The sequence below is a fragment of the Panthera tigris genome, chromosome B4, assembly GCF_018350195.1.
Source record: "Panthera tigris isolate Pti1 chromosome B4, P.tigris_Pti1_mat1.1, whole genome shotgun sequence".
In the NCBI taxonomy this organism is placed as follows: domain Eukaryota; kingdom Metazoa; phylum Chordata; class Mammalia; order Carnivora; family Felidae; genus Panthera; species Panthera tigris.
In genome coordinates, this window is record NC_056666.1 from 79,231,603 (window position 1) to 79,245,167 (window position 13,565).

Genomic DNA, 13,565 nt, shown 5'->3' on the forward strand with positions numbered 1-13,565 from the left:
ACTGAGCCACCCAGGTGCCCCAGGAGCTTATATTCTAATACAAGGGGTAAAGCATAGCTTCAAGTGTTGTCATTAGTAATATACAAATAAAGGGTCTTGGAAATTTGGAGTGGAGGTTGATCATTTGTGGCTGGCACAGTGGTGAGGGTTGATCGGTGAAATCAGAGAAGACTTTGTTGAGGAATGGCATTTGAGTTGGCTCTCTTTAGGGATAGATAGGATTTTTCCATAAGTGGGCAGCAGGGAGAGATTGTAGCAGAGAGAGTAACACCAGGAAACGTACAGGAAAATGAAGCAGAGGCTTGGCTGTGTGAGAGGGCAACAGGCCATGCACAGGTGGATTGGAGCCAGAGCCTTCCTCTGAGCACAAAGCACTTTGGCTTTGAATCCACCGCCCATGCTGAAAATCCCTGGGGTTGGTTTTTTCTACTTGCTAATATCTGTATCCCTGGATTTTAAAGTTTCTCTACTATTGTCTGCTTTGGTCCACTTGTTCAGAAAGTGCGTAGTTGAGAGCCAGGTGTCCTGGGTTTTGTCTTGTTTCCACTACTAACTAGCAATGTGGCCTCGAGCAAGCCACTCAGTTCTTTCAACACTCTGCTTATTTATCTGTAACACAAGAGGTCACAACTGATCATTTCTTTTAAAAATTTTTTTAATGTTTTTATTTTATTTTTGAGAGAGAGAGAGAGAGAAAGAGAGACAGAGATCGAGCAGGGGAGGGGCAGAGAGAGAAGGAGACACAGAATCCGAAATAGGCTGCAGGCTCTGAGCTGTCAGCACAGAACCTGACATGGGGTTGCAACTCACGGACCATGAGATCATGACCAGAGCCCAAGTCAGATGCTTAACCGACTGAGCCACCCAGGTCCCCAGAACAGGACATTTCTAAAGTTCCACTTAGTTAAAAAATTCAAGGATTTCCTCTGTTTTTTTCTGTCCTGTTATTCTCTCAACTAGGTCTGTCTACTGCACGAAATCTAAACCTGTATCCTGCCCACTTTTCACGATGACCCACTGTTGGAGCAATAGAGGTACAGTAAATAACACCCCATGTCCCCCCTCCTATGTTTAGAACCAATCGATAATCAAGATACAGAGACAGGTGGTTAAACCGTCAACTTTAGACAGACTTACTCATCACGAGTAGTACTGAGCACCCCCGGCCATCCATCACAGTAGAGAGCCTGCTTTTATTAGATTTTTCTCATGTATGAGCAGGTTGAATGCATGTGTCCTGTGGGCAGGTCAGCCCTGGATAAAAAAAGAAAACCAACAAATAACTGGAAGAGGCTGAGCTGGGCATGCTCAGTGCTGTCTCTTCAACTCACTAATCAGGTACAGTGAGAGAGGGGATGTGGAGAGAGGCCAGGAATAGTACTCTGCTCAGTGGTTCTCAAACTTCAGTGAGTGTCTGTCACCTCACCTGAAGGGCTTGTGAAAACAAGCTTGTAACAGGTTCCAGGTGATGCTGACACTGCTGGTCCAGGGACCACACTTTAAAAACCAAAGCTCCTGCTGAAGCCCTTCCACATGTAAAGATGAAGTAAGGGGAACAAAGGTGCCCTTTTAACATTTATCTTCATTTAATGAAACATTTAGATTAAAATACCATTGCTAAGTCTTTCACAGTGGGGAAATCATAGTGAATCATTTCATAATGTATGTGTATATCAGATCACCACAATGTCCACTTTACATAGCTTTACAATTTTATATGTCAGTTATACTTCCTCACTAAAGCTGAAATAAAAAAATAAAATACTACGGTTATCTGTGTGTCTTTATTTTTTCTACTAGATTGTAGGTCATAGGTAAGGAGTGTATCTTGTTCACTCCCCCAGAGCATCCAGCTGGGGGCCAAGCACATAATGAACATTTAATCAATTTATGTTAAATTGAATTAAGCCTTACATGTGTCTTTGGTGTAGAAAATTCTCCCTCTTCTCATGCTAGCACTGTGCTACTCCTTTATTTTTTTATTTTTATTTTTATTTTTTTTAACATTTATTTATTTTTGAGACAGAGAGAGACAAAGCATGAACGGGAGAGGGGCAGAGAGAGAGGGAGACACAGAATCTGAAACAGGCTCCAGGCTCTGAGCTGTCAGCACAGAGCCCGATGCGGGGCTCGAACTCACGGACCGTGAGATCGTGACCTGAGCTGACGTCGGACGCTTAACCGACTGAGCCACCCAGGCGCCCCTGTGCTACTCCTTTAAAACTATCTCCTAGGACAGTCCCCTTGACAAATGGCATTTCTCTCCATCTAGAACCCAGCGTCTAGAACTGTACCCAGGCACTTCTACTTTTTCCTTTGTTTGGCTCTGCCTGAGTTCTGGTGACTATCCTATCCTGTCTGTTCCATCACAGTGGAATCTTGCTCAGGGCAAGAGGGGAGGTTCTCTCCTTCCTCTAGACCTAGCAGAAAGAACAGTGTTGTTCATTCAAAGAGCAACAGGGAAAATACAGCCCTGGGGCAAGAGAATGCCTGAACCTACCTCCTCTGGTCCCTCTCCATCTATTCCCATGGGATTTGGGGAGGAGCAGGAAGTAGTGAAATTGATAGAAGACCCAACCCATTCTACCTGACTCCACAGAATCCCTGAAGTCTAGACTGTCTCCAGCGTGGGCACAACAGACATCTTTCTTGAAGCAGTCAGAGTTCTATGTTTTGGCATAGAAGGACCAGTGTCTTTCTATTTATGTATGGGGCCTGCCCTGAGAGAGGGGGATAGGAAGCTACTATCTTACTTGTGGAATTTCTCATATTTGCAACAGGGAGCAGTTGACTCCAGAGAAACCTGCTGGAGGGAGAATTACCATATACTTACCAACTCCTTTAGACGCTTTTTGAGAGACTGCTGAAAAAACCTTGTGAGATCATCTAAGATTCTTTGGGGAGAGAGAATTTATACTGCATGGGGAGAAAAATTGGACTGAAATAAGAGGAATCAGGAACTGGTTAAGGATTGAGACATCATGACTTTGGAAGGGAAGGTATGAGTAGAAACTGAGAAAGAGGTATTGGCCAAGAGAAACTTCCTGGAGGAGGATGCCTATGGAGAAATTTGGGAAATAAAAGAAGGATAGGTGAGCTGGAAAAGAAATGGGATGGTAATTCTAGGCTACATGGACCTTTAAGAGTCATGAAAGAATAAGTCTTGTGAGGGATGTGTTTTTTCACATTTGAAGGGAATTTATGAGGCAGGTTTGTATTGTGTATTTGTGCCATGGAGTGAGATTTCTGAATCAGGAAGATGAGATATGATTCTTATTGCAATCTGGAGGATAGACAGGATATAGATAGACTCTTCCTGGGAGACAGTTGTAGAAACTACTACAGTCACCTATCTAGATCCTTGCTCTTCAAAGTATGGTCCATGGACCACCAGCATGAGTGCCACCTGAGAGCTTGTTAAAAATGCAGAATCTTAGACCTCGTGAATCCGACCCAGACCTCATGAATCCGAATCTGCATTTTTAATAAGCTCCCAAGTGATTTGTATGCTCTTTTTGGCTTGAGAAGCACTGGCCTTAAATGATCGATAATACATGTCTGTCCTCACATGAGCACTTCTATAAGGCCTGAAAACTTTGGAATTGGGAGTCTAAGAGGAGGGGCCTAGGCTGGGGAAATTGAGTTTGGGGAAGAGGGAGAAGTGTGGGCCCTGGCTCCTCTTCTGTCTCCAGGCCTCCCACGCCAGTCACTATGCCAGGGTTTGGCACTCTGCCCACTTTGGGAAAATACCTTGCCATGCCCACGCTGGAGTCTGCCTGGTCCTCAGGGGCTCCCCTGGGGCAAGCATTGCGTGGGTCATGACTTCTGCCAATTTTGTTTCCCCTACTTCATATGATGGACTGGAAGGGACTGGGGAGGTCATGTTAGTCATGCTTCGCCTCAGGGTTGTACTGTCCCTTAGTCAAATGAGTGATAATTTGGTGATACTAATTGAAGAGACTATGGGGGTTGGAGGGACTGAAATAGGAGTTCTTAACTGTCCTGGCAGTTAAGATATTATCATGATATTTTCATGTCTCAAAGATATTTATTTTCATCTTTCAAAAGTTTAAGGAGAGACCGGATGACTGGATAAGGGGTTACACCCTGGTAGGGACCAAATTAATGCTTTTAGAGGGATCTTTTGATGATTTTTAATGGGTTAATAGCAAAATACATGGGACCTAAAATTTCAGAGACCTAGGGTGATAAGCAATAGAACAATGTTATCATGTGGATGTTGGAGAATTTTCTTAAGCTTTTGAGGGTTTGTGTACCTCACCCCCAATCAGATGAGTCATAAGGAGAGGCCAATGTTGAAAGAAAACAGATTGAGATTGAACATAAGGAAGAATTTTCTGAGATTAAAGGGTGACCAGGGGAGATGGGAAGGTGCAGTCTCTGGCCATGTGTATGGCTGTCTCACTTGGGTTTGGAATGCTTCAGACGGTCTCTTGCCCAGAATGAGGGAAATGCACAGAATGAACTCTCATTATCTTTTTTATCCCAAGAATTCTCCAGTCAACGCCTTAAATGAGAAGCTGAGGTGGATGTGTGGAGTATGTAAGACAGTGAGGCATGGGAATGATGAATGATGGAAGAAAAAAGCAATCTTATTAGAACATTGAAATCTGCTAAAAATTTTAAAACAGGGCTTGGATTTAAGAGAATAAATTGCATTTTAGGGCTTGAATGAGAGTTTTAGGTTTCTATGTCTTTCCATTCTCCAGGTACTTATCTTGTTTCATTGATGAGATTTTAAAAACTCATAAGGAAAAAGAGCAGCTCTTTTATGTATAACTTCTTTTTTAAAAAAATTACTTATTTTGGGGCGCCTGGGTTGCTCAGTTGGTTGGGTGACCGACTTCAACTCAGGTCATGTTCTCGCAGTTTGTGGGTTCGAGCCCTGCGTCGGGCTCTGTGCTGACAGCTCAGAGCCTGGAGCCTGCTTCAGATTCTGTGTCTCCCCCTGTCTACCCCTCCCCTGCTCATGCTCTGTGTCTCTCTGTCTCTCAATAATAAATAAATGTTAAAAAAATTAAAAAATATATTTATTTAAATTCAAGTTAGTTAACATACAGTGTAGTATCAGTTTCAGGAGTAGAACCCAGTGATTCATCACTTACATATACTACCCAGTGCTCATCCCAACAAGTGCCTTCCTTAATGCCCATCTCCCATTTAGCCCACCCCTCCCAACCTCCCTTCCCGCAACCCTCAGTTTGTTCTCTGTATTTAAGAATCTCTTATGATTTGCCTCCCTCTCTGTTTTTATTTTATTTCTCCTTCCTTTCCCCTATGTTCATCTGTTGTGTTTCTTAAATTCCACATATGAGTGAAATCATGTGATATTTGTCTTTCTCTGACTTATTTTGCTTTGCATAATACTTCTTTCTATCTCCAATGCCCATAGAGTGATGATGAAAATATAGCTATCATATGCGAATACTTTGTCCTATACTTTGTTCCAAGCACTTTCCATCATCACCTATTTAGTACAGAAGTTCAGTGAGGTGAGTATTGTTATCCTCATTTTACAAAAGTTGAATCTAAGGCTCAGAGAGGTTAAGGCATTTGTGCAAAGTGAGTTGTAAAGCTAGGATTTGTACCAAGTTTGAGCAAAGCTTTTGCTGCTAACTCCTAATCTGTAGTCTGCATGGAATAGCAGCTTAGTAAGGGATAGATGGCCATTGAAACTTGATGGCATAGAGGTAATTGAAAGACAGCGGATAATTCCAAATAGTGAATAATGAAAACACAATTTCTATTTGTTTTGTGGCATGTAGTCAGAGACACACTTAGTGACACATGCAAGCTTCTACTCAGACATTCTCTCATTCACCTTCACCGTGCCCCACCCTGCAGTTAGGAGCTTGGGAAGGGGGAGAGGCTGCGTATATTATGTTCATAAAGCAACTCATTGAAAATCATGTGTATGTGCCTACTATATGGACATAAATGTTTGAATTTGAGTGGAAATATGCACCAAGGAGTGGGGTACATTTATCTCAGTAGGTCTATAAACATGAACATATTTGTTAGACTTTTTGGGTATGAGGTGTGTGTGTGTACAAATCCTGAAGGAGTTAAACCAGCTATAAGGAACTGGCTGCCTTCCACCCCTGGCCCTGGTTGATGTGTTTGTACCAAACCCTGATATTTATTTTCATCACCTCTCAAGGGAACCTCAATGAGTTTTCTTTCTGGGAAGTTTATGGCTAAGATGCTGGGCTGCTTTGGGGCCCCTATAAATCTGCTATAATCAGAGGAGGTTTGTAGAGAAAGAGAAACAGCAGCCGCAAGGCAATCCCCTCCTGTCTTTTACTTTCTAGCCTAATACACAGCCGCCCTTGTATGTACACCACCCACGTAACCACCTCCCCTCTCCTAGAACCCCCTCATGGAAGGTACTAAGAGGAGTCATTTCATTTACTTCTTTGCTTCCAAGTAGGACTCTCTATTTGAGCCATCCCAGAAAAAATAGAACTAAAAATTATATAATTAAGGAATCTAGGGTTGAGATTGTGAGAAACTGGTCATTTGTGAAACTAATTTCATAGGAAGCAATGAGCTTTGACAGAAGCAGCAATGGTAAGAGGAGTTGAACGTCTCTGTTTACTTCTTTTTTTAAATTTTTTATTTATTTTTGAGAGACGGAGTGAGACAAAGTGAGAGTGGGGGAGGGGCAGAGACAGAGGGAGACACAGGATCAGAAGCAGGCTCCAGGCTCTGAGCCGTCAGCACAGAGCCCGACGCGGGGCTCGAACCCACAGACCGTGAGATCATGACCTGAGCCGAAGTCAGACGCTCAACCAGCTAGCCACCCAGGCGTCCCTCTGTTTACTTCTTTAGAAAACTTGAAGCAAAGCTCCTGGAAACAGGAGGCGGGACACATGGTTCAAAGGCAAACACAGCACAGGAACTCCCCTCCTCCAGCTTCCAATGCCGGTAGTTGGGAGATTTTTTTATGAGGGATTTTTATGACAAACTTTACTTTACATTTGACATTTAACAGCATCTCTTGTCCAGAGAAGGAGGAAATATAGATATTTATTGACGTAGAGTGTCAGAAGATCGAGGAAAATTGACTATGGAGATAGAAGGAGGAGGAGGGGGTTTCTCTCTTTCTCCAGGTATGCAAATTACCTAACTTAATTTGTGTAGCATATGCTTTTCTGTGCTTTGTGCTCTTCTCGGTAATGAGATTAAGAAATCATTTCATTGTTAATAAAGAACTCAGTGGGGGGAGAGAGGAGATGAGAGACATATAGATGGAGGCATAATAGGTACCCTGTCCCATTTGAACCATATACCCCTTAAATAAGATCAGATGCAAGACAAGTGGGGATAAATGGAACCCAAGGTGGGGCCCAGGTCCTGGCTCCTATCTTTTCTGTTCAAAGCCTCTGGCTTCTGCAGTTTTATCTTGAATTTCGCTGGTCCTTGCATTTCACTCTCTAATGATAAACAGAATTCAATATCAAATGATGCCCAAAGTCAAGAAATCCTTCCCAGTAGCTGTGTCTTTTCCTTGGAATTCGATCCTCCCAATCTCTGACTACTGAATCCTACATAATCATCATGGTCCAGTTTAAACTTTTTAAAAAATGTTTTATTTATTTGTTTTTGGAGAAAGGCAGAGCATGAATGGAGGTGGGACAGAGAGAGAGACACAGAATCTGAGGTAGGCTCCAGACTTTGAGCCATCAGCACAGAACCTGATGCAGGGCGCAAACCCATGAACCATGAGATCATGACCTGAGCCGAAGTCATATACTCAACCGACTGCGCCACCCAGGTGCCCCCATCATAGTCTGGTTTATTTTTAAATTTTTTTTTTAACATTTATTTATTTTTGAGAGACAGAGAGAGACAGAGCATGAGCAGGGGAGGGAGGGAGGGAGAGAGAGAGAGAGAGAGAGAGAGAGAGAGAGATACAGAATCTGAAGCAGGCTCCAGGCTCTGAGCTGTTTGTTAGCACAGAGCCCGACATGGGCTCGAGCTCATGAACTGCAAGACCGTGACCTGAGCCGAAGTCAGACGCTCAACCGACTGAGCCACCCAGGCGCCCCCATCATAGTCCAGTTTAAATGTTACCTCCTGCCCAAGCCTTCCTGGATAATCTGCATCAGAAGCAATTTATTTCCCTTGACCTCCTCCAGTCTTTGTGTCAGTCTTTCTGCACACTGTCTTCAGTGGTAGTTACCGTGTGTCTTCCCTTTCTCCCTTACTCAACTGTAAGCTACTAGATTGGGGAGACTGTACCCTGTATATTTTTATATTCTCTCTGTAGTGCTTAACACAGAGCTAAAGAATTGTTAAATAACTTTTGTGCATGGCATACAGTTGTAGGGAAAGAGGCTATGGGTAGAGATGTAGAATAGGGGCATTATGAGTATTGATTAAGGGTATTATTGTTAAATGGACATGATACTTTCAGATATAGATCATATTATTAGGAAATTTTTATCCCACCAGTAGATTTATTCCCATATAGTCGATTTATTCATCATTAATCCTTTCTCTCATTCAAATATATAGTTTTCCTAGTGGGAAATAGACAATAAGCAAGAAAACAAATGTTCAAATAATTACAGATTGTGTTAAACACTCAAAGGAAATAAACAGGATCTTGTGATAAAGAATAACAGGGAATTTTCTTTAGGCATGGAGGTTAGGAGAAAGACCTTTGTGGTTGCTGTAATATATATATCCTACTATTATTATGAGTTAATTCAATTTGTAACCTGAAGAGAAGTAATAATAAAATCAATAACAGAATAAGAATAGCAGCCTTCCCACCAGGGGGCGTTTTTGTCAACCCAACCTTAGGTTTAGTTTCTTTGGTCCAACTTCCCAGCCTCCCCTCTGCCTTGGGAAGTGGGGAAGTCAAGGCCCTCCCCTTGCCTCGGGATGGACCCTGCCCCCTCTTCTCTAGCCTAAGAGTCGGCAAGCAAAACAGGTGTTAGGAGCTTTGATCTTATTAGAGACTTGGAGACAGATCAAGGTACAGGCCTCTGAAATAATGCCCCAGGACGTGAGAAGCTGGGGAAGAGATGGAGACAGAAGTACACAGAGAGGCAAATTGCTGTCACAGAGACTCCCTTTTACCTCCCGTCTCAGTGTCAGTGGGTTCTGGGCTCTGTACTTCATGGGGGAGCTGGTCAGGGCTTTCGGCTTTTGGGGAGTGGGAAGATATCCCCTGAGTGACTTTTGAGACCTGCCCTAGTCATTCTTGGATCCATGCTCCAAAGTTGAAGACAACCAAGGCTGTGAGGAGCACAGAGTCTGCCAATCTCCCGGCAGGCTCAGGTAGTTCTTTAATTACCAGGATCTCCTTTGACTACTTTTCTGCTCCCCTTCTCATGGCACAAGTTGGTAGCATTAGTTTCTGCCTCTTGTAGAGGAGTGGTCACATTAAGAAAGGCTTGGGAGTGGGTAAGAAGAATAGGAGACTGGTGCCTGGAGCTTTTATACCCACTAACCTTTCCTGAGCCCTGTCTCCTGTTGGGATAACACATTTTGGTTGCTGGCTCAAGAGTAATGGTTTCCTCCTCACAAAGATCCTGACCTCCTTGGTCATGCTGAGGGACACCTCAGACTGTTGAGAACGTCTTACTGAGATTACCAGAAGTTTCTCTCATTGAAATTGTAGCCCTAACCTCTCTTCAGCCTTCACCCACCCCAGCTTCTCTGCAAGTGGTATCCTGCACAAGGGTAAAGGCTGTACTTCTTTCTGCTTCAAGAGGAACCCTACCTCTCTGCTCCATAGTCCAGAATTGTGCCTAGAGGACTCGATTCACATTGCTTTGTTTGAAGAGATACTTGTTGGAAGAGGAAGAATTATACCTCGTTTGAGTTGCTCAGGGCATACATAAGACACACTTCTGAACATCGGAGATGGACAGGCACTTTGGAATTGTGGTACCCACATAGCCCTTGAAGTCAAACAGCCAAGTCCTTGTCCAAGCTGGGCTTGCTGTGCCTGAAGCAGGAGGTATATCTTCTAACGTTTGCACTAAGGCCAGCACCAGAGATGAGCTGAAGTGGATTTTACATCTGGCAGGGGACTTCATGCTATGGGTGCAGGGAAATGGGGTAGGATAGAATGAATATTGCTTGAAGAGGAAAAGGAAGAGTGAGGCCAGAACATACATGGAGGCAGGGGAATGGGGAAGCTGATTCCTGAACCCAAGGTGCCCAGATTTATATACGGGGCAGAGTTCATAATCTGTAAGCTGTACTAATACTCTAGTTTCTAGCTGAAGGTCCTTTCTGGAGTCTCTCCCTCAGTGGGCAGCAGCATTATTGGCTCTCTTCTGAGGCAGACAGGATAGGGCATGTAGCTCAGGGCAGGCCAGGGCAGATTCTGGTGCCAGAGCCGACATTAATGCGGGTGAATATGGACATATTTTCTCAAGGAGCTTTGTTCAAAAGATAGAAGACAAGGGGATGGCAGATAGAGGAAGGAAAGGGTCCAATTATCTTTTCTGGGTCCATTGGATTAGGGGATGAGAGAGAAGGGGAGGCTTCAGCCGGAATCACAATCTCCATTAACCCTTTTCTACCACAATCCAACTGATTGAAAATAGATTGCTAATAACTTCCTTGGTCCTCCGTTCCACATCATGTGAGTATATCTTGTCAAGTTTCCCTTCAGCAGATACTCCTATGACCCATCTCTTCTAGGAAACAGCTTTAAGTCCCAAGTCCTTTCCAGAATAAGGCTCTGCAACACCGAAGCAGTATGTGTATTGGGAAATTTCCCCTTAGACCTAAACTCATGTTGTTTTCCTACAGAAAAGCTGTCTGCCTTCCTCTCCATTCCTCTCCCTTCTTCCTCTTTCCCTCCTCACCAGGCCTGTTTCTTTCTATAACCACCGTGTAGAGTTGGGGATAATGTTCTATACATTTTATTCCTGCTACTCTTGCTTCTTCAGTCTTTTGATTCTCCCCCTGCAATGTCTCCCTCCTCACCTCCTATCCTGGTAACTCTGCTGTATTTACTAGTCAGTTATTTGTGCCTTCTTTTTCTCTCCTTTCCACTTCTCTTTCCCTCTCAACTTTCTTAATATATGATTCCAACTTTGAAGAGATGGGAAGGTAAGTTTTCAGGACTGCATCTGTGAGGGAGTGGGCTTTAGGCACAGTAAGAGGCATGGTGATCAGACATCAAGAAGAAGCTGATAAGCGCTGACTTGTGTGGCCTTTGGGGCAGGTGCCTTCTCACCCATCTTCCCTAGTAGATGGGGCTGAGGTGCAAGTGACAGAGACTTAAATAAAGTTGGTTAGATTAAGGGATCAAAGCAAAGGTTCCCTTTGGTCCTATAGAACATATTCCTTTATCCATTCGTTCTTCTCAGTTTCTTAATTCAGACTTTTGTTTTGTGGGCTTATAAGGTAATTAGGGATCCTTAAGAAGATAGTATGGGCCAAGGTTATGGCCTCAATTGCAGCTTGATCCCAGCTTCAATGGAGGCTACCCTCTTTGGCCCATATGGTTCCTTAGATATGTATATTCAGCCTTCTGGCTTCACTTCATTGGTAATTAGCTCAGGTTTGAAAGTTGGGTGGCCACATAAACTTCGGGTTTTTTGATGAGTTGATTTATCCATTGCCTAATTTTGAGTAGACCAGAATCATCATAATAGGGATGATGGTAATAATGGCAGCAACTATTTATTGAGCACTTATGTTAAGACACTATACATATCATTTCACAATATATACAAATATTAAATAATATCCCACCTTCTGTAATTCCACAAGAATTCTACAAAATAGGTGATATTATTTTCATTTTATAGATGAGAAATGGAAGCTTAGAGAGGTGAAGTTCTTTGCTCAGGAAATTATGTTGATCTGACTTTAAAGCCTTGCTTTTACCCACCACGGCGCTATACTGTACAACTGTATTTTGGAAATCTTTAAAACTTTTTTTTTTAATTTAATTTATTTATTTTGAAGGAAAGAGAGAGGGAAAGGGGAGGGGCATACAGAAAGGAAGAGAGAGAATCCCAAGCAGGCTCTGCCCTGTCAACATAGAGCCTGACACGGGGCTCGAACTCACAAACCATGAGATCATGACCCGAGACAAAATCAAGAGTGGGATGTTTAACCCACAGAGTCACCCAGGCACCCCTGGAAATCTTTAGATAAAAAGACTTCTTATCCTTAGTGTTGCTGATCGGCCTGAAAGCAGCATCAGGAAAATTTAAGATGTATTGACTCTTGGGAGTAGAAAACTGGCAGATTCTGAAGGAGACTGTGGAATACGTTTTCCTCAGTAATGACAGGAGGACAACTGAGAGACCCTTCTGACCAAAGACAGGGGATGCTTTTGGCCATCCTGAGAACAATATCTGGCATATGATAGGAGCTGTGGGTCTAGTAAAGAGAATGCCTTCAGTCGATTTAGCCATGGGGATACTTATGAGAGCCCACGGTAATGCCCAAGTTCCCCTGAACTAGCCTCAGAGGGATGGTGACTCTGAGGTTACCTGTGAGTTTTGGCAGAAGAATGATTATCTGCCTTCTGGATTATTTGTGGCAGAATTTGAATTCTAGACTGGCTTTCCTCAGTGATACTCTCCCTGTTTACCCCTTCAGTTTTTTTCTGCTGTATACATCTTCTACTCCCTCTGCAGGGATGTAAACTCCTATTTATTTGAGTCAAATGGAATTAATAAGGTAAATTTGTTATAAAATATTATGTAGTGCTATCTGGTCTAACTGCCTCAACTGAGTGCACAGTCATGAATAATCCTAATCAGCAAATCTTCTGAAATTTGAATAATTAAAATATCATTTTAGTTTGGAAATGATCCTGATGTAGGAATAGGACATATCTTCTGTTCTACAAATTTGCAAAATTTCAGATCAAATGATGGAGCTTCCCTGAGGGGTTCGGATCCTCTCAGGGAGCTGGACACAGTTTGGCTCTACACCTGGCCACCAGGTCCACCCTCTGAACTCAGACCATGACAAATAACCTGCCTAAGCAGATGGGATTTTTCTTTTTGTTAATGAAATTAAAACATTTTAATAATTTGTTTTTAACTGCGTCCTCTGAACCACACATGAGTGCCCATGATGACCAGCCCTGGGCTGGGAATGGGAGATTCTCAGCCACTGGAATCTGCAGCCCTCCACCTGAACAGCTGAGGAAATAGCTCTGCAGCTGGTGAAGGTGACAGAATCAAGCTGCTTTATAGACCTGAGAGAACTTAAGTGAGGGGAGGATGAAGAAGGGGGGAGGTTGGAATAAGCAGGCAGCTTGGGATGCTCCTTGGTACTGGCTCCTTGGCAACGGTTACTTAGCAACCCTCATTCACCTCTCTTGGTTGCCTTCTCCCTCACCAACCCCCCCCCCCCCGCAGCCCTCTCCCCACCCCCTCTTAGCTGCTGCAAGGAGCTAGAGAGCTTGGAGTGAATGACAATTTGGAGAAACAGCCGCAGCCTGAAGATCTAAGAGGCTCTAAAGAAGATGGATAAGAAAATCGATGCATAATAAAAACTGCAGGCAAAGCCACCTTGACGGAGGGCGGGTGGTTCTCTCCTCCCGC

The 13,565-nt window shown here is 43.4% G+C and overlaps 1 long non-coding RNA gene across 2 annotated transcripts in view; it reads left to right on the forward strand.

The window, feature by feature from the left end:
• LOC107179571 overlaps nt 1–13,565 on the forward strand; it is an 87,080-nt gene continuing 73,515 nt past the window's right edge. Inside the window, exons 1-2 of one of the 2 annotated variants that reach the window (XR_006219974.1) lie at nt 1–14; nt 961–1,034. This is a non-coding gene — a long non-coding RNA (uncharacterized LOC107179571). Of the gene's footprint in view, nt 15–842; nt 869–960; nt 1,035–13,565 lie in introns of those variants that run through there. The other variant, XR_006219973.1, reaches the window with a different exon arrangement.